Source organism: Anas platyrhynchos, chromosome 4 (assembly GCF_047663525.1).
Source record: "Anas platyrhynchos isolate ZD024472 breed Pekin duck chromosome 4, IASCAAS_PekinDuck_T2T, whole genome shotgun sequence".
NCBI classification, from domain to species: Eukaryota; Metazoa; Chordata; class Aves; order Anseriformes; family Anatidae; genus Anas; species Anas platyrhynchos.
In genome coordinates, this window is record NC_092590.1 from 71,481,443 (window position 1) to 71,509,091 (window position 27,649).

The following is a 27,649-nucleotide window of genomic DNA, read 5'->3' on the forward strand; positions in this document are numbered from 1 at the left end:
GTTTGCTGTTCACCAGAAGGGCAGCAGAACAGAGTATGTATGACCTAAGTTTCCCTTGTAACACGTTCTAAATACTTTCCTTCCTGCTGATGCTAGAAAACGTGAAGTAACTACACTGGACACCATCAATTTGATAAAAAGATTACAAACAGTACTTGATATATCACTTCTGTAATTTCTGTCAGTGTAAACCAAAAGAAAAAATCTTTAGTACATTTATACAGCTGTCTTATTACCTCCAACAACTGCAGGTCATAGGGAAGCCAATTTGAAGTTGCAGTGAAGGTTGAATTTGGGTATTTTCTCCCTCTTCCTTCAAAAAGCATTCTCAGAAGCAAAGCTTTTCAAGTAACCACTAACTTTATAAAATGGCTAATCGACCCATTTGACTGGCCACCCCAACTTACAGGCTGCAGGGTGACTGCTGGCACGTCAGCGAGGCTCTCCTCATCACCCCCTTTCTCCCAAATCTTCCACAGTTATGCACTAAAGGAAATTTAGACTCCTGTGCCAAGCCCTGATGGGAGTTTTTCTCTCTCCCCACTTTCCCACATGCCCACTTATCCTGGTTGGCACATTCCATCTCCACCTCCTCATTTACACCACCAAGAGGCCAGAGTACATCCTCAGGGAAGGCTTTTTTCAAAGCTATACCCTAACTGGAAAGCAAGGCTTCCTGGAAAGGCGGACTTACTTATCCGCTTAGATCCGCTTCAGTGTCGCTAGTCTTCTTCACCCAAAGCCTGGATGCAAGAGCGATACCAGAGCGTATTTACCCAACCCTAAGGCCGTTTCATTTGTCTTTGCCAAAAACCTCAGAAAGACCTCAAACAATACAGCCACGAACACAGTATTAAAACATGCAGTCATCATCTACGGCGTTATTATTAGTTGCATCGAGCGCTTCTTTATTGATGTTTGTTTACTGACTGTTAGGGGATCTGCTGTTTCCAGCGGCATCGCTCCGTGGGTGCCTCCCATTGTGCAGCCTGGTGCTCTTGAGGAGAGGCGAATTTCTTTTCCCCCTGAAAAGGCTAGGTGCTTCACCTCATTCTACAGGAAAAAAATACATGCAATTTTCATGCATTCAACCATCTTCTCTGCTTAAAACCTACAAGATGTCTTTGTAGTTACGTAAGGGGGAGTGACCAGAGGTGACCGAAACGCAGCACGAACCCTGCCTGTATCTTCTCATCATAAACTACGTCCTTGATCCAGTAATCTGCCCCGAGCAGGTGAACCTTTATGTATGCATGGAGTTCCAGGGTAGTCAATAGGCTTTGATCGACCACCAGGAAAGACACGCATTTATCAGCCCGGAGAAATCAGGCCTCGCTTTGGAAGCGCACTGACACCGGTGGAACAAAAAGCAGGCTCAGTGCAAAAGTGAGAGGTGAATGGGCCACAAACAATAGGACGCTGAAAAACAATCCCTTCTTTCCATTCCTGGGCTGCTCTGCTAGCGCAATGTTTTGGACGGGAGCTCAGATACATAGACACAAATACACACACACACACACACACGAACATCCACACACATCAATTTCACTGCTAAATACTAGAAAGCAACCCCCCACACATTGTTTTTGCTTCCAGTCTTAAAAAAAAAAAAAAAGTTTTTTGGGGGTGTAATAACCAGTCTTTTGCATGCAGCTGTAATTTACATGCAATATTCTCATCTGCAAAACAACCACAGGCATCAGAAAAAAGCATACAGCCCCACAGATATTACAACACAAATATTTTTTCATTCTTACTGCTGATTTGCTGGACTCATACTGAACTAAAAGGAAATATATTTTACATTTAATTGCAAATGCATTAACCACTTTAATTCCACCCCCTTTAAAATATCACGGCCTAGTTTTCTTCTGAGATTTTCTAATAATATTTGATAAATTTATAGGTTTCACTGTACTTTCCAAATCTGATTTTTTCTGAGCATGTATGAAGGTGGAATTCCTATAATCTTCACAACAACTAGCCATGCAGTCCCCAGGAACATCCAGAGCTTTTACATTTAAATACTGTGGAAAAATGTCACCTTTTCTGATGGCTACCAACTAGATGAAAATCCTGGCATGTTTTAGGAAATAGGAAGTAGCTGCTTACTGAAACAACCAAAAAAAAAATTGCATATACTGTTAGTACTGAGCCCTGAGTAGTCCTGCGAAACAGTGGTTTTATTCAATGATCACATCCAACAGTCAAATAATACCACACTGTGAAATTGAGGAGTTTATTAAGGTTGATATACTGCATTTCCTGAGAAAAAATCCCACAGCAAAACAAGCAAATAATAGCTTCAACAATAAATTCACAGAGATTCTACTTACATACAAAAATGTTGGTGAAGAACCAATTTATTCTTTCAGCCCTGGCCACACATTCCATGTTTAAGGAATTTTAGTAAGCATCTGTCCACATAAACCACCGGCAAGGACTCTTTGCAAAATCTATTACAAACTTCACTGCCACCCTACAGTGTTTACAGTTACCTTCCTTAGATGTCTGAAAATGTTTGAAAGCCAAGCATATCTTTTTTTTTTTTTTTTTTTAAACACAGACCTCGTTTAGCTTACTCAGCACAGGCAGCATTAGCTCCTAAATTTAAGAATCATTATAAACCAATTTTAATGCAAATGCCAATAAGGAAACTGTTCACACACACAAAATACATGGGCAGTGACTGATACCAGCCTCCTGCCTGTTTAATGGCTGTTAGCTACAGGCCCATTTTCTCTGAAATCTGTTTAAATACAGTGTTTACTGTCTCTGCACTTCTACTAGTATTTACCCCTCCTTTCAGCCGACATATTTAAAAAAAACAAAAACAAAAAAGCAAGTATAAATACGTTCAAGAAGTGTGGCAAATTCCCTCCTCCACCCCCAGAGCGGTAAAGCCACAGCGGATGAGCTGTAACTATGGCCTTGGGAATACAAGTTCCCCAGGCTCTTTTACCACACAAATATCAATTCAAGTTGCAAGAGCCCTATCCTCTCCTCCTTAATGCAGATCGAGCCAGGCAGCCCCACAGCCTTCGCAGGAAGGTTTTCTTCCCGTTTTCCTAGCGAGCCTCTCCTCCGGTACCGGTCCAGGATGGAGCGCAGGAGGGTGTAAGTGGAAGGATCATCACACCAGTGTTTAGTGGAGGAATAAATCAAACATGGCTTCCCCCTCCATACATTTCCAGAGTTACATTCACTCCTGCTGCCGTGCAATCCCACTCCCACCCGCAGCGAAGGGGCAGGAGCAGCCCCCACCTCCCCAAACCCCCATGCCATGGGGTGGGGGGGTGACCCTGGCTGCTCCCCTCCCTGACGGGGGGGAAGATTTAAATCCCAGGGGAGGGTTTTTAGGGGTGGTTTTTTTTTTTTTTTTTCCCTCCCCTTCATCGGCTTCCCCCCCCCTCTTGCTTTTGCGTTTCTCTTTCTGCTTTGCACTGATTAACCCCCCCCCCCACCTCCAGCTCCTGGGGGGGGGGGGGGGTGCAGCGCTCCCTCACCCCTTTATGCTGCCCCTGGCCCCCCGCAGAGCCCAGGAGGAGGAGGAGGAGGAGGAGGAAGGCGAGGAGAAGAGGGGGGGGAAAAGGATGAAGCTGCAACAGCCGGGACTCCGGCTCGGCATCGCCCCCCCCGAGGCACGGCTCCTGCGGCAGGCTGGGGGGGGGGGGGGGGACGGACGGGGTTTGGGGGGGATGAGGGAGGGGTTAAAGGGGAAAAGGGGGAGTTGGGGGGGGTGGGGAGGGGATTTGGGGTGGTTGGAGGGATTTAGGGGGGGTTGGGGGTGAAGGGGACGGCGGCCCCTCAGCGAGGGGCAGGTAGCGGTGGTGGCTGAGGGGGGAGCGCAGGCTTGGGGTGGTGTGTGTGTGTGGGGGGGGCACAACACAAACCCATAAAAATAAATAATAAAAAAAAAATAACACAAAAACCCCTCCTCTCAGGAAAATCAAAAGGGGAAACGGGAGGTGCCCGATTAGGGGCGGGTAAACCGAGGGGGGGGGCACCTCCTGTGAGGAGAGACCCCGGCCCCACACCACCACCACCACCACCACACCACCGCCTCCCTCAGGGGGGGCCGGGGCAGCGCCCTCAGCCCCAGCCCGCGGCCAGGCGAGGCGGCGACATCCCGGAGGGCGACGGAGCCACCACCGGAGCCACCACCACCAGAGCCACCGCCACAGCCGCCACCCCGCTCCCGCCTCCCGCCCGCGGGGCCTTGCGGGAACGTGCCCCGGTGCCTCCCTCTGAGGGGAAAGGGGGAGAGCAAAGCAGCCCGGCGGCGGCTCACTGACCTGTGCCCTAGCGCATCGTTCTCCCCCCGGGGAGCCGGGCGTGAGGCGGCGGCGGCGGCGGGAGCTGGGCGCCGGGGGAGCTGTGAGGAGGAGGAGGAGGAAGAGGAGGAGGAGGAGGAGACGGCGGCGGCGGCGGGAGCCGAAGGGACGCGGACACGGCAACGGCGGCGGCGGCTCCTGCGCGGCGGCCCCGCCCCCTCCTCCGGCCAGAACCAGCGCGAAAAATCCCGGCCGCTGATTGGGCGCCGCCGCTGCGCTGCCCCCGGAGCGGCTGTTTCAAATCCCCCCGCACGGAGCCGCCCGCACGCGCGGCCGGGAGCAGCGCCAGCAGTGCCAGCGGTAGAAGCGGCGGCAGCAGCAACGGTGCCGGCAGCAGCAGCAGCAGCAGCGCGGGGCTGCGGGAGCGGCGCGCGGGCCGCCCGCCCGCCCGCCCGCTCTGACAGGGCCGGCGGCGGTGGCGGACCCAGGGGAGGGCGGGCGGGGAGGCTGAAGGCGGGAGCTGTGTGGGGCCCTCGAGGGTGTGCGTGTGTGTGGTGAGGGGGGGTCCCCAGGTGGGCGACAGCGCGTTTTTTATCACCTTTTTCCTCATATTTTATTATATTATGTTCTTTTTTACCTCTTTATCTTTTTATTTTTTTTCCCCCTCTCTCAGCCTTCTACGCGGGGGCGTCTGGTAACCGTGCCCTCCTCACCCAGCACATGTGCGCTCTTCTGAAATAAAGCCCTGATCTAAGCCAAATGTTTTGACTTTCCCCACCGCTGCACATGATCCCGAGGCTCTGGGATGGTTTGTGAGGACCGAAACGCGCCTGGCTGCGAATTACCGGGGCTGTCTTCCTCGGGAAGCAGGGCCTGGTTTATTTGTTCTCGCTCGCATCAAAATAAGTACATGTGCTTGCAATTTGCCAATTGGAAGCACAGCTATTTTTCAGGCCAAATCGTTAAATATCTGTCATGCTCTGATAGGAACAAATATTCCCATGAGCTGTCGCAGCGGGTAATGCAAAGCAGGTAACAGCAAACCCCTCTGAGCCTTAAGGGGCTGAGAAAGGATTGGGGAACGTTGGCCAGGGCTAAAGGACATCGCCTGTGGGTGCTGCGAGGCCTGGCTCACCCCAAAAGGTGACCAGGAGGTAATGGAGCAGGGCAGCACCCCAGCACCATCCATCCTCGCCGTTGTCCCATCTGCTATGGAAATCCTCGAGCCACCCTGTCCAGTCCTTACTGGTAGAGGTCATGGTCTGTGGGGGTCTTTGCCATGGGTTTAAGGGGGGTGCAACTTCCCCCAAACAGCAGTTAACAGTTGAACGGTTTGCACTTGGTGCTAATTACTTAGTAATGAGAAACTTAATCAGGGGCTGATTAAAACTTTAATCTCAAAGTGGCTGAAGGAAATCTATCTCTAGTGATAAAGGTACTTGGACTTGTTTTTCCACCTTTCTATTTAAAAAAAAACAAAAAACACGTAAAGATGTTAGGAATGTGAGATTTAGCTTCTGAATGTCAGTTTTTACAGCATTAAAGAAAAATGTAGAGCTGTTACATTGTAAAATAGTTAATTTGAAATAAACATTGTGACAAATTTCTAGTTTCCATTTTTTTCAAGATCAGTTATGTGTTTACAGAAAAAATGTTTTCTAATTAAAGATAGAGGCACAGTATCAACACAAATTAATAGATGTACAAGTATGCGGATCCTGCAGTTTTGCTACATAATGGCATATATAGGAGTGCTTTTCTTCCACAGTTGAGCAACAATGTAAGGAGAAAACAAACAAACAAACTGAAAGTATGAAGCATGTTATGTTTTCAGGGGTTCTTGCTGTTTTCTGCAGAAGATTATTTATGTAAGGAACCAGGTTAGTTACCAGTAACTGATATACTTCAAATGCACTATCTACTCTCTGCAACAAATTCTGTGCTCGGGTTTATTAACTATCTCGATTTTTAATTTATTTTTTTTAATTCTGTCCTTACTAGTAATGTATAAGATCCTCCAGATATTGCGGTTTTCATGTTTGTCTTCTCTGTCAGTTGTTTAAGATTTAAGTGGAAGGATTTTGCTATCATGGTCAAGGTGACAACAAATCTTTCTTACTCCTTTCAGCTCGTATAGATCATTGGCCTTGTCTGCGCTATTAAGATTTGCAACCACCTAATTACATCCTAATAGACCCACCATGCAAATGTACAGTGAAGCTTATGTTGGAAAGTGAAAGATGTTAACTGGAAAGGCACCGTTTCAGACTATACTTAGACATTATTGCGAATTTGTTGAAAGGCAAGGCCCTTTTAATGAGAAACTGTGTATGCAATTTTCCAACTTCAAAAACAATTGACTGTTTTCTTGAGCTCCTATCAAGATAATAAAATTCTTTTTTCCATGGCATTACCCAATGAGGTTGACTCTCTGAAAGTAGATAGTTATTTTATGTTTTTCAAAGCTGAGTTCAAAAAAGTTTTAAACTCTATTGAACAGGTGTGAACGACTGCATGTGCAGTGTAGAAGGAGGTTGTGCTAACAAGAGTCTCAGTATGTTACTTTTGAGTGATAGCCTTGAAATAATTGAAGTAAATGTCCCCTAATCTGCTTCTAGTTTCTAAATTTCCAGAACAAACCTCTTGGGAGTTTTATCCTCTTTGATAGTAATTTTGAGTTTGAAAGTATTTTTTTCAGTTTGATGTTTCTTAGGTAGCAGAACAGGTCATTGAAGCCAAATGATGTATAGCTAGAGTAGATCATAGTATTCATTTATTGAGTCATGTTTCATTTGGTATCTAAAATGTGATTGTTTTAATTTCACCTTTTATGGACATATTGTATTAACAAATAGTATCAAGATCAATATCTGTTCAACTCAAAGGAATTTAAATAAATGTAGTGTTGTGTATTGTTCTAGAAACATTTAAATGTTTTAGAGGTTATTAATTAGTAGGCTGAAGGATAATTTGCAATTAAAACATTATTCCAAGAACATTTTCACTATTTATTCAGCTATAATGGTAGGCAGTGCCCCTGACCTTAGGCGTATGTTATGATACGTAGAAGTTCTAAGGCAGAAGGAAGGCAATCCTTTTTGTTGCCATCACAGGGACCGGAGCATCTGAAAGGCTAAGTAAGGCCCACATTGTAGTCAGCATGGTTTCACTGTGTTAGTCAGAGCTCAGAAACTAATCAAATGTGTGTGGCATTACTCCATGCAACGGTGCAAAAATCTCTCCCCTGTGAGCCTGGTCAGCCCTGTTAACAAGGGGATGGGGCACATTTTGAGGTAACTCTCACTATGCGAAATAAGGGGGATTTGCAGTCCCTGTGCTAAAGCTTTGCCATTCTCCTGCCACAGGTCAAACATAATGGAGGGGTAGTTAGCAAGCATGCTTAATCTAATTGTAGATCTTTGTGGAAAGAACTTCATGTTTATATTTTTCTCCTGATTGCTTTCTGGGTTTTTTAGTCTTTTATTTTCGTTTCAGGTTTTCACATCAGTGTCTAGTTAGTAAATATTCTTCTGGATACAGATAATCTTGGCAGCGATGTAGAGTTGTACTGAAGTTAAGTGAGCGCAGCTGATGAGTAAATCAGATCCTCCCAACTGCACAGCCTATCCGCAGTGTTTACTGTCCTGCAGGTGAGATAAGGGATGTACTAGGCCATATAGAACCCACAAACGTAGATATTTTGTTTCACTGGCTTTTTCCACCTCTTCAGGCTAAACACTGAAGGCATTGTAGTTCTACTTCAAAACGTGAATGCACTGGGAAAGTTAATACTGCCTGTTCTGTTTTGTTGTAGCACTGATGCAGAGAGATCTTCCCAGTCTTGTCCCTCATCACCATGGCTGCTCTTTCACGCTGTCAGCCCATCACCTGAGCACTGGCTTCAGCCAGCAGTCCATGTTTTTTCTTAGGATTAACAGTGAGTAATGGTTATTTCCAACCTGTCTGAACCTATCCTCAGCTGTGTTAGGTGTAGATAGACAGAGCCACTGATCCTTCATTGTGTCAGTCCACGTGCCATCAAGACTGCTAAGAAAAATCTTTATCAGCTCCTATACATTTGTTTTTGGGCAGGCAACATGCTCCATTCTGCTTAATACAAAGAAAGCAAGCTGCTGTCGTAGATTTAAGTATTAAAAACTTAATATAAACTTGTATTAACAACTTTATAAACTTTATGAAACTTCATATTTTATATTAAAACTTAATATAAACTTAAGTATAAAACTTAAAACAGCATTACAAAATACTTTAACTGTAGCATAGTAATTCTGGAATTGTAGTACTAAATGAATGCTTGGGAGCCTACAAATGCACTGGCCAATTAATCTGAATGAAAGTTCATAAAAATGGTAATTTAAAATTTCAGCATTGTGTATTAGAATTCTTTAAAATAAAGCCAAAAATGAGAAAGAACAGGCTTTTCAGACTTTTTGTATGTTTTGTAAAATCTCAGATAAAATGGAGTAATAGTATTTTTAATTGAAAGTTGATTCTTCAAGAAAAAGAAAGTAATCTGCTTAAAGAATCTCTAATGTAATTGTCCAAATGAGAGACATCCAAAGTGCAACTATACTGTATAGCTCAAATACAGTTCAGAGTAAGAAATTTTAATGTCAGTGAAAATACACAGTTAAATGTGAATCTTCTTACTATGAGTTGTGCACCAATCTGTTTAGCAGGTACATTTTCAGTTAGGAAAATAATGGGATCAGATGTCACTTCTCACAAATAGTCTCTTTCTGTTTGCATCATTTATGCTAAGCAGAAGGAAGGGAAGTGTCACTGAGCAAGCAAAAGGAATGCTGAAGACATGAGGGAGTGGGTTACATCTTCAGGGGAAGGCAGAGGGCAGGAGAAAGGAAAACTGAGGATCATATCCCTGCTGTTTTCCAGTGTTGGGATGATAAAAAACAGCTGTATACTAATTCTAAGTAGCTAACATGCTCCAGCCTAGTAAAAGGGACTTCAGTGCACTGATAAACTTGTCTATAGAAGTTATGCCTCTATCTTCAGCATCGGTATGACTTACTTTAAATGTTGCTGACATTCAGAGTAAAATAAGTCTAATGTTTGTGGGAATACAAAGCTTGAGGATTCAAAACACAGTAACTCCTCCCTCTATTGACTGCATAGTATGTTATGTTTATAAACATAATCTCACTTAGAAGTATAAATACCAAAATGCGTTCATAATCATAACTGTTATTTAGCATTAGAGCAAAATTACAATTTTTTGGAATATATTTGGTATTAGTCTCTAGATTTTAGCTTGTTAAGACAGAAGCTCAATTCTCAGCTTCTGAGGATCTACAACATAGGTTTTACTGTTAATTCTGTTGCATTTCAAATTATGATTTATGTTTAATCTTCACATAATTATTGTTCAGCAATAAGCGCAAAGTGCTAAGTTCTACAGCAATATAAGTCTCGAAGGCTTTCTTTCGTTTTGGCAGAGAAGTGACTATTGATATTTCCACTGTATGCCAGTGCCAAAGAATAAAGTTTGTTAAGGGTTGAATAGGCCAGATAGATAATGCTACTTCTGTTTTCAGCAGACTCTAATGCAATGTTTTATTTTGCACATATATTAATCTTTGCAGCCTCTATGCAGAATGGTGAGGGTAACTCTGTCAGTCCTAAAGGTTAATTTCATTCTTCTTTAAGGCATGCCATTATTCTGTTAACAGTAATTGCTCTTTTTTGAATGATTAATTTGATCATATGAACTGTTTCTAATTATGTTGGTGGCTGGCAATTTCCTGTACTGAGAAATTGTGGCTGTGATCATATCCCATTCACTCAGTATATATGTCTTGAGAAGAATGCTCGCTGACAGACATTTTCAGAAATATCCACTAATTTTGAGAACTGTTTGGGGAATTTATATAAGATTTCTAGCACTTGTTTTATATTGTTGTTGAGTATGTGCAAGTGTACTTCATAAGGGCTGAAGCAACTGGATTTGAGCCATAGGATGGGCAGGTTTGCAAATGAAGGCCGAACTGCTAAATTATCACCTGTCCTGTTTTTGCTGTGAAAATTGAAGGGAGTAGGATGTGTTTCTTGCACATTTAACCATGTTCTTGAGCTTGATATGCTAGCTCCTCTAAGCTATATTTGTTCGCTTCAGTTATTGTTAATGAGCCAGAGCTTACACTTTGCAAATCGGTGCAGGCGTATTATGAGACACTTGCTTGGTGAACAAGCCCTAGCAGGGAGTGAAAGGTGGCTGCTGAGCTGCCTGCGGGAGCCGTACTGCGGTTCACTGTCAGCAGCTCAACCTTAAATGCAAGAGTGATCCCATCATGGCAGTTCTTGCTCCAGCGCTGGATCTACGTCCAGTTCATCCAGTACAGAAACATTGCCCTGTTTCAGCTGCATCTACACCAGCTGAACTAAACTGTGACTCAAATTAAGACTGCACTCATCGGAGAAGAGGTGTTGGGCTTAGCCAGCATGTAGGAGGCATCCCCCATGAGCGTTCACTCACTTTGTTGTCTCACGCCGAAGCTGAGCATGGTTGTAGTACTGCTGTGCTAATAATAGCAGCATTCCCATGGACGCAAGCCATCGTGTGTTAGACACTCCTCCTCTTGCAATTGCTACAGCAACTGGGTACATGGTATCTGCTGAAGGGCTGAGGTTATGTGCATCTTCTAGGTCTGAAAATAAATTGTTTGCAGTGGTCCAAAGAAGGACATAGACACCTGAATTCTGAGTGCCATTCAAGTGCTCAACCTGTATATCTAGGCCTCAGCTTCTCTCTTACCCCAGGAGCCTTTAGAGGAACTAGAAAGGCTACTTTTGCCTTTGACTGGAAGTACGCTGCTTCCAGAATGCAGCTCATCTGAAATACCAGACTCCCGAAACAGTGATGCCTCCAGTGACCTGACAGAGGTCTTTCCAGTGCGACTAAACGCTTTGCTGCAAGATGCCAGCTTAAAGGCACGTTCTACATGTTCCTTGTTTCACGCACACTTGTAAAACACTTATATTTGACTTTTATTTGGAGTCACTCTGGCAAATGCACGTGCTTAGCGTTATGTATGTGAGTTGTCTCCTTGCAGCCCCAGTCCTCTGTGTTTTAATACAGCTGTAACCCCCACCACCTGCAGGGAGTCTGGCCTAGCGCATCCTAGTCCTGCAGGACAGAATAGCTGCATGACTGTTTGTGTTCCCTGATTTGCCTGTAATGTGTCCCTGAGGATTTTTGCAGGCAGGCGGCAGACTGCCTGTGTGTCTGCTATGGATGCATGACTTATAATATGCTAAAGAACTTTACCAGCCTTCCACTGGCTACTTAAAATTGGTCTGGTGATCCCCACCCCCCTGCACGAACACACACTGCCTCTCCAGCTGTATATTTCCCTCCCCGTTTGCTGTTGCCACCTCTGAGGCAGTGACATCTAATCTGTTTGTGAATCAGCTCGGGCCCTGACACGGTTTCCAGCCTGGTGCGTGAAGGTAAGCTGACTCCCTTCATGAATGGATCACGAGGTCCTGCTTCAGAGGCTCGGGCCGGGGATGGTAACACCTCCTGCTGCCCAACCACAGTTTGCTGCTGTGTGGCTGGCTGTCTTCATCTGCTTGAAGCCATTCTAAAACTAATAAATAACGAGGCATGCTCTCAAAACTTACCAGATTCCTGACTGTACAAACAGCAAATATAAATCTGAATGACACTTTGGAGGTGCTTTTTACAATGCAATATAAACATAGTGACTAAGCCTCTGGAAAGGCCTAAGAGTATGCCCACATTGGGACTGTTGCTAGGGCTGGCCCTATCTGATTTAGGAAACACCGTAAAGAAGTCATTGGTTAGTGGGAAACATCTACTCAAGAGTAGTGTTTGAACAGTGCAGGTCCCAGAACAGAATTCCACTTCAATAGCAGCCAAGATTCATTTAAATATGTACTGTGGCTTGTGAGAATTAATTTCTAGGTCAGCTTAAATAATAAGTTATTCAATTCTTCCATTTCCCTTTCATGGTATTGTAGGCAAATTAATTGTATTTCAAGCATTAAATAATTTTAAAGATTTAATTTATGACCCAACTATATTTGCCTTCTAAAAACTCTCAAGGGCAGGGACTTTAAAGTCTTATATGTTTGTACGCCACCAGTACAGGAGCCCTTAGCATGTTGGTGTCCTGTAAGCAATACTGAAATATAAATGTTAAATAATGGTGTCTTCTAAAGGTATGAGCCATGTGTTCTGCAAGCTTTTGGCACACTCACGAGTGTGCACCAGGCAGACACGCACTTTGGAGTTTGAAAGATGAACCCCTTTTGAACTGTAAGCATCTCATCTCAGCGTGATTCCTAAGGAGAAAATCTTTTTCTCTTGTCCAAGCCTTTTGGATTTATGTAGGCCCTGTGGAGTTCACTGGTGGGTTTATTTGGCAGGTGGGCCTTATTAACCTGCCAGCAAGGGACTATTTGACCTGCTTAGGTTTGAACAGCTTGTAAATAAAGATTCTGTCAGGGAAGAGAGATTCTCCTGTGCTTCAGACTATTTATATCTCTTATAACTGTGGCTGTTAGAGCTTATAAAGAAACAGAAGGTCTGGGATGTGAGACAGAAAGCCCTGAGGGAGTCTTACATGTTGTATTTGGATTGCTGTGTTAATATCCTAAAATAAACACAGCATGCCAGAAAATGGGGAATACTTTTTTTTGGTAATTATTATTAATTCAAAGACCTAAATTATTGGTTATTGAATGGAGTATGGCTGAGGTTGGCTGCAGAGGACAATAAAATAACCTCTTAATTTAACACTAGCAGCTATTGGCAATCAATGGGAACCAGACATTTAATGAGCTTCATTTCCCTCTTCTTTTTTTTTTTTTCCCCACATTGTTCTCAAGTTTCATAATTACTAGTACCAATGTTTTTACAGCTCAGGTTAATAATAAATGCAATAGGTTTGCAATAAATTGTAATCTTAATCGAAATCAAGCAGTGACTGGTACAGTCTCCATCAATGGAAAAAACTTTAATTGGGAAAAAAAAAAGTATTGTATTGAAAAGTATGTTGTGTTTCAGATATAAAAATCCTTTCAAAAAAGTCTTCTGGCCTTTCTGGTGCAGGACTGACTATAGGGTCCTCTCCAACTATCATATGTAATTTTTTTTAATGGGCATATCTATGTCAATGGAAATAATTACAATGCAAGAAAAATGTTTTATCTCATTCAGAAACCACCATCTTGGACTAGATAAGTGATGATTTCTGAGAAAGGTTTCCTTCTGCTTCAGTTGACCTACTCAGGACACCCAAATGCCACTGCAGATCAAATGTCATTGGGTTCAGCGTCTGCCAGAGTTGAGATTTTGCGTATGTATTACTTGTTTGTTCATTTGAAAGTCAATTTTGCAATATTTCTGTCTTCTGTCCTGAAAGGGCTCAATAAACGTTCTTTGATCTTAGGTTAGGTTGATCTGTTCCTTATTCAATCTCGTGATATTTTTAAATATTAACAGTCACCAGATTATAGAAAATGGGTTGAGTTTACAACCATAAGCATACTAGCTGCAAAAGTATGTAAACCAAGAGTTGCTGCTGTGGCCACGGAGAACTTGATCTCAGGGAAGGACAAGCAGGATATTACCACTGACGTGCGCTGAGGGGAGAAAGGCTTCCAAATTCTACTAAGTCACCATAACTTTGCCAGCGGAAACCACTCAGAAGAGATGCCAAGAGGGGCAACGTCCCTTCTTGTTTTGTTCAACCCCTTTTCCAAGTGGGCATCCCTTTTATGCGCTGCATCCCCTGGCTCCTGGCCCTGCAGTGAAGTGGTGCTGGCAAAGCCCTGTGCACCTGTTCCAGACGGATTAGCCGCTGGTGACAGCCCATACCCAGAATTTCCTCTGCAGATGCTAGCACCCTTCAACAAGTGAGTCAGAACCGTTTGACTGAGAGCTTTTTATAGTTGTTGAGGGTGATGCTAATCATCCTAATAAAGTCGAGTTCTTAATCTCTGATACTTAATGGTTTGCCATTGGTCAGACAACGATGCCATGATCTTCTTCGCTCCCATCCTTATTTGCTCTACCAGCACTGCAAAACACTATTAAGCTTTTATGATCATCTGTCATTACGTTGGAAAGTGAGTGTTGTCTGGTGGATAAGATGGCAGGCTGACTTCAGAATTGACTCCGCTAATGAATTCACCATTGGGAAATCTAAGACTATATTACTTCCTCTGCTGTTTTGATTTTCCTACCGATAAATACATTCATTTAAGAATTCAATAAACAACTCATACTGAAAGTCAAGCACGCCAGGACTGGTTTGTGGTACTGGGCTTTACATTAAATTCTCTAGTTCAAGGAATCAGATTTTGTCTGTATTGTATTCATATATGTTGATGTGCAGCATAAACAATTACAGTGCTAACTGCTTATAAAAATAATATGCACTTTTCTCTTTCGTCTGCTGCTAATAGGTCTTCATGTTTTAGTAGAAAATGGTTTTTGATATAAATAATTTACTTTATTGTTCATGAAAACTGTGTCCATATAGCTAAAGGGAACAAATGTCCTAAATTTAATTTCCCCTAAGGTTTTTGTTTTTTTTCCTTTTCATTTTTCTTTCTACAAATACATAAAAAGGGTCAGGCACTTCCTGCTATGCCCTAAGCACAATTTTAGTTCCTGGTGTATCCACTCTAACGTATACAGGAAGGAAGGAATAATCTCTTTCAGGCTGTAGTGCTTTTGCAGTGCCTGCAGTAGCTGTAGCTCGGACTATCCATAAGCGACTAATACTGGAGGGATTGTGCAATGTTTGATCTTTGGGAGTAATAAGGAACAGGCCCATTCATAGGTGAGAATAATATGCTTGGATCAGCATTGTGCAATACACTGAAGCAGACAATGTTCCTGCATCGGGGAGACTACCATCGGCGAGAATTAACCCAAGTATTCATAGCAGTCATGAATGCACTGAATAAAAAGAATTCTTTCTAAAATAAAACCCTCCACTTTCCAGACAGGAGAAAGTAAGATTGATTAGGCACCACTTGTAAAAGGTAGAATTTGTGAACGAGGAGGATGTTAAGTGCTTCTAGAGAAGAAGGATTTGCAAGAGAAGCCTGATAAGATAAAGATTTGTCCAAAACAGGACTGGGAAGTGGCTAAGTGGGAACTGCGAGCTGAGTGTGTGGGAGGGAAAGAGGCAAGCATTCATTTCACTGCACACTAAGAACAGGAAAAAAACATGGACGGGGTGTGGGGGGGCAGATTTCTGTATTTTAGTTTGCTTAAAATTAAGTGGCATATTGCTTTTAATTCTGTAAGATACTAAAGCTGTATTCATTTACTTGTATTGTCCAATGAAAGTTTTTGTCCCTTCTCCTCATTGTTCTCTTTATCTCTCTCAAAAGAAACCCAAGTAACAGATCCATCCTGATTCACCTCTCAATCCAATAGTTCTACTTTGGTCTAAATCCAGCCACTTTGCTTTACAGGTAGCAGCTGTTATTCTGAAGAAGCACGCTGCAGGGCCGTCCTAGCTCTCACCTGCTAGCAATCAGATGGGTCCAACATACCCTCGCACCATGGAAAAGCCTTCCCCAGGTCCCTGTGCCAAGCTGATGTTAGGACAGAATAGCATAAAATAGGTTATTCAGCTGGTGAGGGAGTAAGGCAGAGCTGCCTGGTAAAGCAGTTTTTCAGCCTTTTGTGCAGTGTATCGGGAATCAGGATCTGGACGCTTCACCATAAATGAGCTGTTTACTAAACATTTCCTGCAACTTTCAGTAAACAGATTGGTTCATCCTTTTACTTATTAAGATGCTCTTATCCTTGCTATAAAAACATATGTAATCTGGAGAGATTTCTGAGTGACAGAGTGGATTTGTGAAAACATCCGCATAATGTTTTTCCACTCGCTTTCAGCCCTGTTCTTGGATTTGCTGGCTGAGACAATGTTTGGAGTGAAGTCATGTGATCAATCTGCATTTTCGTGCAGTCTTCCTGAGCTGTTGCACCACTCTTTTTCATGCTAGGTATTCTGTTGATCTATAGATCTCGGCTCCTTTTTTTTTTTTTTTTTTTTAAAGGCTAATACATCAAAATTATACAGTGTTAAGGATTTCAGTCAGAGATTATGTCAGAATTAGAACATTCCCGAGTGAAGGTCATATAAATCAATCCTTCAGTTATTCCATTTTCAGTTTCATTGTAATGAACAGTACCCTGCTTGCAGTGAGAGGGCTTATGGTGCTAGAATACTGATAAGATGATATTGCATTCAGAGTACATTTTCTGCTATTGGATGAAATCTGCAATGCGATATATGACATCTGTACAAGGGTCTGTGTTGAAATGCCTTGAAATTGTCAAATTATAACATTCTAGAGATGAGCTTGCTTTGTAAAATCATTGAATCACCTTTATTGCGGAAAGAATTTAAATGATCAAAGTAATAACAAAGCTCTTGTAGTAGAAATGTAAAAGGAAAACGTATCACTCTTTCAGTGCTGGCATATTAAACAAGTTAATGGTATATTGCTGTGCCTTCCTAACACTGGGGTATAATTTTTACCTGGGTAGTAATACCTAACAATTAACACCACTTCCCATACGTTAAGTACTTGACAAATTATTTATAATAATATAGCAGCTAAGAAGCCATTTTAATTGCTTGTGGAATTGTAACACAGAAATAAGGAATTTGGGATTGGGATCAGACTGTTGGGATTTTGTGTTATGCTGCTGATTGCTCAGGTTGTTGTCTAAATTCCTCCATCATCCAGACACGCAACCTATAAATACTTGCTAATGTGTATACTGAAGCTGTGCTCGCAGGACAGTGTGAAGCAAATATTACTCCTTGATCGCACTCCTACTCACTTCACCCTGGGGAAATAGCTAAAACATGTGCATCTGCATTTATTCATTTGCTATACACAGCCCTCCACTGACATGCCAATATACCAGAGCTTGTCTGCTAGCTTATTTTCTTTTCACTGACTGCTCTTCCCACCAGTTTCTCCCTGGTTTAGCCACCTCTGATCTGTGTGTGCCTTACTCCAGCCTCCGTGCCCCCTGCCCTGCACAGACACTCAGCTGGAGGCCGCAGGAGGAGGAGGAGCTCTCCAGGGTTCTGCTTAAGCTGAGGTGCAAGCAGCTGGGAGGATCAGCATTTGGGGAGAAATACCTCCAAACTGTCCTTTGATCCAGCCAGCTGGAATCAGCTTGCAGAAGTGAGAGCTTGCCCAAAGGCTAAATAGGGCAAATAGCGCACCCAAAGTGCTAAAGGCTCTCCACTGCAAGGTTAAAGATGGAAACAGTAATTTTGGCAGCTCCCCATCTACCTGCATACATCATGATATTCTGAGCAGTGCCTTCAGTGTGGAGCTTGCAGTCTTCCATGTTGTATTTCTGGAAGGACAGTTTAAGTAGACCATGGGAGGTGGGACAATGGTTGCACTGGAGGGGACAGCAGAGTTTCAGTAACACTGTGATGTTGAGGCAGGTGGACCAGCAGCTGATGGATTCAGTTTCTGAGGATCTGTTCGGGAATGATCTCATAGTGCTGGGAACTCTGGGCAGTCCTGAAGGATGGTGGAGTGTGTTTTTTAAAATTTTTATCAGGATTTTTTTAAGGAGATGTCTTTAACATTAGCTTTCCGGTTGTGCTGGAAATCTAACAGCATCACCATTTTATCAGCAGCTTCAACAGGGACATTGAAAGAGTCAGCCTCTCCACACTACTTGATAGATTGACTAGGACTAAGCAGCCCATGGAAAACGTTTGCAGAGTTTTTACACTCCTCTGAGCCTGCCCTTCCGGAGCACAAGAGCTGAGGGATGACAAGCTTAAGACAAAGCACAAGGACCAGAGAGGCTGGTGGTGATAACCAAATGAAAAACAGACGAACCAGAAGGAGTGGGGAAGAGTGAAAGGGGCACAATAAGAAGTGCACCGGGATATTATGCAGCTTTTCAGGAAACAATGGCAGATGTTAAGCAGCTCATTAGAGAGGCACAAATCTCTCCAAACGGTAATACCAGATCTGGCCAACTGCGGCATGAATGTGAGCGTGGGTACACAAGCGTGGGTTGCGCGTGCCTCTGCAGTGCGGAGGCTTGAAGACAGGTTTGCCACAAGCACACGTGCACGTGAGCTGGGACACAGCAATATACAAGTAACCTTGGTGACAGAGGCAAGACTGAAACACGCATTCATAGCTCCCAGCTCTGTGCACAGACCACTAGACTACCTTCTGTGTTTATCAGCAGCAATGAAATACAACAGCCACTGCTGCAGGCGGAGGAGGCTAATGGCAGCGACACTCTGTGCTTGCCCTATTTCTCGTACTCCTTCCCTAAGCACTCGTTGCTGGCTATGATCAGAGGTTGGATAAAGGGAAACACGCCTTTGGTCTAGCCTGGTGCAGTTGTTCTAGTTTCCATAATGCCCAGTGAAGCCCTCATCCACCCTAAATAAAGAACAGGATGTGGCACAGTAAGTTTCTTTGTTTACAATGTCTTAATAAATTCCAGAACAAATGTACTCAATTTGGAAGCAAAGGAACATTTTCTTACTGTCAGAACTACAAGCTCATCTTGAAAGCTGATAGTCATTGCTTGCTTTCTTTCCTGTATATCAATGCAAATAAAGCTCTGGAAACAAAATCTGTGAATTTCTTCTGCAGTACCTTCTCTCTGCCTTCACATCCTCTCTCAGCAGTATCTGTAATTCTTACCTTCAACAGGTTTATGAAATGTCTCAGCTGAATGAAAATGTGTTGTTACTGATAGAGGAGAAGGACTGGAATTCATCTTTTTTTTTTTTTTTTTTTTAACAGTGAAATGGCATTAGTTATGTTGACATCTCAGTTATAAAGGGAGCAAAAACTATAATATTATTTTATCCACGTAAGTAAAGTGACACTGTTGACAATCCTGTTATGCTACATGGTGAAATTATTTTTGTATGATGCTTTCATAAAATAATGTAACCATATGGATTGCATAGATATTAGTAAGGGCACAAATTGCTCAGAAGAAATGATCGGTGATGTTAATTTTTTTCAGTTAAATTCCAGTTTATTGTCACTCAGTGATTCTTGTGTTTGCCTTAATAAAGATTCTTTTGGGGTTCTAATTATTAACTTTTGAGGAATGCCACTACCACACCAAATTGAGAAGAAGGTCAGTGCACCCAGGAATCTGGGAAAATACTTGCATTGGAGCAAAATGTCTTTCCTGTTGGTTTATTTAGACAATTCAAAGTTTTAAACAGAAAGATAGCAGATAATGATTAATATGAAGCCTGCTGCCACTGGAGTAATGTATTCTTATCAAAGCCTGACACAAAAATCTCTCCCAGCCAGATCTGTCATTTTCTATTTGGAGAATATTGGCTTGTTCATCTTGCCTTTTGAAATGTGCTTAAACAGACAAAAATTCAGAGTAGTCAGAGAAAGGAAACACCTTTGAGATTCATTTCTAATATATTTTCATTAATCTCAACGGAGCAACGGCAAGAGTATTTAGCCTATATGCTCTGCAAAGGAGAAGAATGCAGTTCCATAGACAAAAGGCATGCTCTGGTTAAATCAATTTCTATAGCATCTTGCCTCGACATATTTGAGAGCGCTATCTTTCTCAATTAATGTCAGCTCTGCTCTGGGAATACTCTTTGGTAGTTAACTGTTGCTGTTAGAGAGCTAACTTTAGATATAACACAGCTGGCTTATGTATTTTGCTGTTAATATTTTTGGTAATGGAACAACAAATTCTAAGCAAACAACCTATTAAGCAGAATGCAGCAGAGTTTCCACCCAAATAAATCAATTTTAAGGATAAGAAAACCCAACTGTAAATTTCTTTTGACTGACTTGAGATAAAAAAAAATCAATGATAAACCTCAGGTCTTGGGGTTTCCTTTTTCCCAGTTTCCCAAGTCTCTGGAGTACTGGGGTCTACACACGTGCCTCTGTGCAAACACAAAATATTTCTAGAATATTTCATTTAAAATTCATTCTTGGGCAGCTTCTTTACTTTCACTTCCACTTCTATGAAAGTCAAATAGAAAACTCTCAAACAGCCCAGCTCCTTGCACAGCACAAGAAGAGAGGAAGAGCAGACATGATATTTAGAGGGTATCAGAAAAAACAAAATGGATTTGAGAAAAAATCACGGGGCAAAGAAGAAGATGGCAATTGAAGGAAGGAGATAATGGGAAGCAAATATGAGGCAAATTTCTAACGTATGTGTCGTCATGGCTTTTTCATAGGTCACTACCCACTAGAGGGAGATGCACGGTAGTTTGTTTCCAGGCAGCTCGTGGCAGAAGTTGGACTTTGTCAAGATCTGGAGGGAGGAAGCACTGTGGTATGAAAGCCAAAGAAGATGCGAGTTCCCTACCCCGGTACAGTTTCATGGTGCAAAGTTCTCCGTAAGTCGTCAACTGGATTGAAATCCTTCCCCCTTCTGGCCTGGCTTTCATTGCACCTTTGTTCAAAAAAATCCCCGTCTCTCTTAACCTCTTTGTTCTCTTGGTGATGGCAATGCCTGGAGTGAAGGCTGGCAGCAATGCTCTGGGGCTAACTGAGCTGTCACGGCCCCCCAGCACGGGGCCAGCCATGCATGCCTGAAGCCAACTGGCTTGAGACCCACCAACGTTGACCCTTCAGTGCACCTCAGACACCTTCTTAGATGTGATTTATCCATCAGGTCCTCCGGTTTTCATTAGCTGTCCATGGGTAATCACGTGCGGTCTCTTATTCACACCTCTCTTTATTTGCAGAATGGAAAAGGCTTTTAAAAGCAGGGTCTGGTGTGTCCTTTCCTCAAGGAAAACCAAGAAGGAAAGTAGTAACAGATGCTTAGAATTGGGAACAGGGCATAGGAAAAGTAGCCCTTCCCTGGTTGTAAGAGGAATGAAAATCAGTAGTTTAGGGACGTCCTGAACCAGATGTTGTAGCAGACGAGCATGTGTCAGAGACATTGTTGAGCCTACCTCCCATGAATTTGTCTGTTTTCTTTCTGAACCTATTTATTTATACTTTGGGGTTTCAGAGCATCCTGTGGCAAGAAGTTAATATGAAAATATATTTCCTTCTGTTCTTTTTAAGCCCTGCTCCCTGACAGACTGCATTAATATGGTATTACGAGCCGTGATAATAACCATCTTCTATTCACTTTCCTCCCACCTTCATTATTTTCCAGACCTCTGTGTATCTCCCTCCTGTTGCGGCACAGCGTTCAAGTCCCAGTCTGGTCCCTGTTTATGCCAGGATTTTTGAATGACATGAGGGCTTTTCAGAATTAAGCTATTAGCACTGACAACAGTCCTCTCTCTGCTCTAACCTTGCCTCTCTCCATAAGAGCTGTTGGGTAAATAAGTACATAATGCAAACTCAGAAAAGATGCATAATTATTTCCACACACTGAAAGAAAGAAACACAGGAAGCCTGCAGTCGATAGGCCGGTGTCACAGATAGAAATGACTGGTCTAACACGCTGTGAACGAAGTCAGAGCCAAAGCAATTATCTAATGCCTGTGAACCCTCAGGGTCAACAACACTCTCTGCTACCATGCCTAGTGCCAGAAAAGTTCTCTGACAAACACCAGCCATCAAAAACACTTCTTCCTCTCGAATGCCCTGTGACTAGTTCCCCAAGTGGCCCGCGCTTAAATCCCGCTCACCTTCAAATTCCATCAGAAATAGCACAGGGCACTACTGGAGTAGTTCAACAACCTTGGTCTGAGGATTGCGAAAATCATGGCACAGCTCCGTTTGTCAGCACCCTGATATGACCTGTAGCACAAACCAGGTGAAGGTAATTTTAAAGAAGCAGATTTGAAAAAAAAAATCCAAATATAAGCAACACATTTACATTTCTAATCCAAAACAACAGACAGAAAGGAAAAGAAATAGGGTGCACAGGACATTTATGGACCTGGCAGAGCAGCTGGCCGGGCTCTGTAAGAAAACTAGGCACAGGTGCTGGGATTGAGCCCAGGGCCTTGATTCCCAGCTGGCACACTGAAAGAGGCTTCCAGCTCAGAGAGAGTTAGATGTCTGTTCCTTGGGAGGAGAGGCCTCGGAAAGGGGAGGAGGTTGTTCCCTTAGCATGACAAGAAAGCACTGTTGCCTGAGCCAAAGGGGAACGGAGTCTTTTTTGTTGATATCTGTTGGGTGTATTTCCTCTTTCATCTGTTGGATTAGTGATAAAAAAGGAAAATGAGAGATATGTATCGTGCCGGAGTGAGCGTGGGGCTTGTCATCCTGACTGAAAAGCAGCCTGGATGGCTTACTTTTACCTGTTGCTCAGATTAGCCCAGCCAGTCCCTCTCGCCGTACAGCACAGCTGATGAACCGCTAGATATTTGCAGCCCCCAGCTGCGCCTTCAGTTCTTACACAAAGCTCCCTCCTGAAGTTGCTTTCAGAGGAGAGTGCCCAGTTCAGGGACTTTACTTCCCCTGGATACTGTTGAAATCCAACAGTAACGCTCTTTTAGGTCAACTTTGTATTTTCTTATACACGGATACAACTTGCTAGCCAGCTTCGCGCAGCCACATAACCAGGATTAAAGCATCTAACGCGTTACTGAGAGAGAAAAAAAAACTAACTGCTTTAAGGTAACAGGACATTTGGGGGCGAATGCCTCCGAAGTGTCTCTAGGGGACACTATAATAGCAGTAAAGTGAATAGAGGCCTAAGACACAGGAGAGAGGTTGCTGATTACATGGGAAAACCCAGACAAAGCGTCTTCTGTTTCTGATGCCTGAAATTCAGCCACATAGGAAAAAAAGCAGGATACTGGCAAAGCACCACTGGCATGTACTAGTGCTCGATGGCTCTTTGTTATTTTTCTGTTGCTTCACATCACATTTTACCAGGTATTTCCCCTCAAGATTCTGAGATACCTACACATATCAGTCCAAACCCAGTGTTGTCAGTAGAGCTGCGCCTTCACTTGCCTTGGAAGTTATCATTTTTTTTTTTTTTTTTCTGTATCATAAGAACCAAGATTTTGTAAAAAGTGTATTTTCAGCCCTTTCCACCACTTTTATGATATTATCTGGCAAGCGTCACGATTTGATCCTACGAATGCCTAACTGCGCATGTTCCTTCACCACTTTGTGCCTGTTAATGTCACTACCAGCAAAGGGACATGGCATACATATGCATGCGTGGGATTGGGGCCCAACAGCTCAGGTCCTGCTGAGGTCAAGGCACAGACATCCAGACAAACACTGATTTAGAAAATTTACAGTATTAGAGGACGGTTGTAGAAAGGGAAAGCGCACTGACCATTCCAAAGGAACCAACTCCTTTTTTTAAATCTCTTAATCTGCTTTTCATTATCTCTGTGGGGAGGCCTCTTGAGAAAAGCAGCTCTTTGACTTGAATAAAGGAGGGGCTGTGGGCTTGCATGCTGGAATGGGGAGGTCATTGTATGGCAGCACAGAAGATGGGAGTGTTAGTCAGGTCAAGGAGAACAGGATAAAAAAGTGTGAGATCTGTGTTACAGCCTTGGTCTGGATTATGTAAGGTAGCGAGTTTAAACCAGAGAAGGTAAACAAGAGAGAGCGATTCAAAGGTTAGAAAGACATATTCTGGTGGGGTCGTTCAGGCTGGCTGTTAGGAAAAAATATATGGGCCAGGACTGATATGATCAGCAAAAACAGCAAGAGGTAACAATAGCTGAGGCCCAAGAGGGCTAAATTCTGCACAGGAATTTTAAGCATCAGGCTTCAGCAAATCAACCTTTCCATCTTCAATATCTTTCTTACTCGTTCTTTTAAAAGACACGCTTAGTTCTTCCCTCCTTTGAGGCAGACAATGCCTGGAGGACAACGGGACATAGCATTTTGCCTGCTACCCAGTCATACAGCTGTGTGCATGTGCTGGCTGTAATCCTCTCCCCCTCTAAACTTGCGCTTATCACAAGCAGCCTCGGCATTGCCAAATTGCTAAAGAAAGTTATGTTATTGCCACTAAAATAGCCCGTGGAAGTAGCCCATTTTTCTCCCCGTCTTTCAGAATACAGAGAGAAAGTTTTTCCTAAAAAGGTGTGGGGACCTTCTCCTGTTTCTTTAACGGACACAGCCTGGAAGGTATCTGGCTTGTGGGACCCTCGTATTCTTCCAGCACTCCATTCATACGGTCTGACTTCACCAGGAGTTTTAAGATCCATAAGGAGTGCAAGATCAGGTCTACTAAATCCGGGATGGGGCTGGGGGGTGGGTTCTGTGGCTGCAGGCTTTTCTTGTCTCATTTCTTGATGGGTTTATGAAAGCAGAGGTAGCAGATTTCAGGCTTTTATTGACAGTAACACAACATTTGGTGTTTTCTTAAAGACCTAACTCTGAGAGGCAGATGATGGCACAAGATTGTCAGCTTTCTGTGTTTCTAATTGCAGACAGGAACTTGCAAACCCTGCAGACTCGGAAAAAAAAAAAAAAAAAAAAAAAAAAAAAAGGAAGGCAAAGAATAACTCCAAATGCATATTTTTAAAGCTTGTCATTCATAAAATCAAATTGATGACTTGGGAGGCCTAATAGGTTATTTTAAATACAGCATTGTTAATATTGCAGCAAAATCCTGGACTTTCTCATATCAGCTGGCATTAACAGGTGCATTTTTAACACTGGAGACTCCTTTTGTTGTCTTTTTTTTTTTTTTTTTTCCCTCCATATTTTTGGAGGTCTAAATCAGTTTACTCATTATTGTTTCATTCTTTCTTTTTTGCTATGCCAATAGCCTTAGCCCTGTCTGCCCTCCCTCCTCTGCTTGCTCCTGCCCTGGCCAGAACCTTCTAGCTTTTTCCCCATGTCCTCCCCCACTCCTGTAGACTGCAGCGCCCCAAAACACTGCTTTGTGCAATGATTATGCATCTTTTCCGCTTGTTTGTTTCACGTAAGCTCCATCTGCTGGTTAAAACTAGTATCTGTATGTCTTTTTGCTATGAACTGCAAATGCTACCTTTTCCTCAATTGGAAAAGCCATCGTACCCTGTTTGTGTTCTCCCAGCCGTGTTCTCCTTGTCTGCATGCACGTGTCAAATTTAATTAATGACGACCCAATCTGTCATAATATCAGGCCAATTTGGGTCAAATATTCTAAAATACACCTTTCTGACTGGAATTTGAGCAGGTAATTATCCTTGGATCCGGAGTGACCGTTTACAGCACATTATTAGCGTCACGGAAATCTCCGAGGTGCTTCTAACCGCGTTGTTCACAAAGGCACCCAGCCCGGGCTGTTTCTGTGCTGCTGCTGATGTGTAGCCACTGCTGCTGTTTTTTTGGCACATTACACACAGGAGCGAACTTGTGACCTGGACATACATAGAGAGCAAGTCTGTAATCCAGCTACCACTTGAACTTTTACCTTTGGGCTTTAACATTCACAGAGCAACAGGCTTTGTATCCTGGGAGTCTCTCCAAAATATCTGTGATTATGAATGGGAGTATTTTTCAAGAACTACCAATAATCTGTTGGGTTTCTCCCACAAGTGTAACTCCCACAAGTAACTCAGTGTAACTTCCCACACAGTAATGCCTTTTTTTTTTCTTTTTTTTCTTTTTTTTTTTTCCTATATTTATGCTGAACAGTGGTGAATAAAGATGAGGTTGATCCCATATTGTTGAATCTATTCAAGGAGACAACCTGGTGATTGCCATAGAAACAGGTTCTGCACACTAAAAGCTTAACCCTACTTTTAAATACTGTATATGGACCTGTACTGCTACACAGCTTATAGTCACACTGTGTAAACATACACGGTGCTGCAGCAGAGAAATAGCAATCCTGTCTTTCATCCCATCAAATGCTGATTATGCTCCCACCTCCTCCCATTTCCAGCCCAGGGCATCACATATTGCGCACCTCCTTCCCCTTCATGCACCAAGTCTTACGTCCCCAGTGCCTTGCTGCCAGCTTGGCTTGTCACTCGGGTGCAATGGGGAACCGAAGCCATGTGTGTGAAATTAATGTGGTCCCACCATAGATTTGGCATTGCTACACAGCCCCTTTCACGAGCTATAGGACAACTAGCTGTGCATCTGAAGCTGGGAGTGACAGTCCTGCTAACCACCCTCCAAAAATATCCGCAGGATCCAGGAAGGGCATCCTGGGACATGTCCTCAGGGAAGGGGTGACAAACGTGGTGAACATGGAGAGATGTCACCTCCAACTGTGTAGGTATTTTTGGCAGGCCCCAGGGGAATCCCACACCCCATATGCATCTGCATATCACACGCTAGAGCTTAATAGATGGTGAAGAGGGAAGGAGTAAGGGACAATAGCAATTAGAATTTCATGTAACTGTTTGCTATGGGGAATCTGTCGTGCTATGAAATACAGGATTTCTGGAAGAGCAAACTGCATATGTAGCTAATTACCTTACAGTTCTGTTCTTTGTTCATATACACATTTGTTCCCCAATTTCCAGACTGATCTCTAAACTTCTTTAAAAGGAATTGTAAGTTCGTCTGCTCCATTTTCCAGTCTATGAAAGTAATGCACAGAGTCAGGCATAATCTTTGCTTTTAGAGATCTTATGCACATACCTCTTTAGACAAACAAAATATTCTTCCTTTTTTTTTTTTTTTCATATTACTGGGTTGTGCTCAAATATCATCAGTAAAGTACATGTTTTGGTGGTCCCATAAACTATAACAGGCACCATGGTTTCCTGTTATTTGCAGTTTGTTTTGTAATTGTTTAGACAGCTCTCACCTTGCTCTTGCTGATATTTAACATTTGTGGGAAAAAGTTGATGTTTAATATGAAATAATAACCTTAATTTTGTTTAAATACTGCATTAATTTGCATCATTCTCAGATCCTTATTAAATCCAGCTAGAAGGAAGGATTTGCATTTCTTCTGTTTAGTCTCTCACCCTATTCCTGCTACAAAACATATCATTTTCAACAAGATGGCTGACAGTTTTTCCAAACAACATGGTTGCTTTAAGAATCATGTCTAAAATGGCTGTAGCAGCTTAAGTTTTTTTTCAAAATAAAACTCTAGCAACTATGTGTATCACATCTTATTCTGGGTATGAGTGTTTTTGTTGTGAACTCCTATACTGTTGGTCTGAACAGACTGAAAGATATTTTTTTTAAAAGCAAAATATGACTTGCATGGAAGGCCCATATATAACATACAATCATTAGGTCTTGTCATATGGGAACAATTCGTGTAACTACTTGTAAATTATTAATACTTAATTTCTTTCTTAAGCTTTATTTCCCAATAGTTGGTAAGTGCACAAAATCAATTAGTGTTTCGAAACTGCATCTGTTCGGGAAATTTTCACAGTGTATTATCATTCCTTTTCGTACATGGAAGAAACCCATGTAACTTCCAGGTATAA

General features: G+C 42.8%; 1 protein-coding gene and 1 long non-coding RNA gene across 11 annotated transcripts in view; one reads left to right on the top strand and one right to left on the bottom strand.

Annotated features, from left to right (window-relative positions):
* NSD2 (nuclear receptor binding SET domain protein 2) overlaps positions 1-27,649 on the bottom strand; it is a 106,494-nt gene that overhangs the window by 76,752 nt on the left and 2,093 nt on the right. For 4 of the 8 annotated variants that reach the window (XM_027455679.3, XM_072037839.1, XM_072037838.1 and 1 more), the window contains exon 1: positions 4,296-4,476. The exons of 1 other annotated variant lie outside the window; for it this stretch is intronic. The gene's annotated coding sequence lies outside the window, so the exon portion shown is untranslated. Of the gene's footprint in view, positions 1-2,336; positions 3,251-4,295; positions 4,483-21,964; positions 22,077-27,649 lie in introns of those variants that run through there. 3 more of the 8 variants (XM_027455677.3, XM_027455672.3, XM_072037840.1) reach the window with 3 other exon arrangements.
* LOC106015927 (uncharacterized) lies at positions 4,535-27,632 on the top strand. Of its 3 annotated transcripts, XR_011809271.1 has the most exons (6): positions 4,535-6,154; positions 7,770-7,924; positions 8,089-8,211; positions 13,495-13,633; positions 20,549-20,710; positions 25,423-27,630. It is a non-coding gene; the product is annotated as an uncharacterized lncRNA (long non-coding RNA). The 3 variants fall into 3 exon arrangements; XR_011809273.1 differs by lacking the exon at positions 13,495-13,633 and having other exon boundaries at positions 25,423-27,632; XR_011809272.1 differs by lacking the exons at positions 20,549-20,710; positions 25,423-27,630 and adding an exon at positions 15,768-16,815.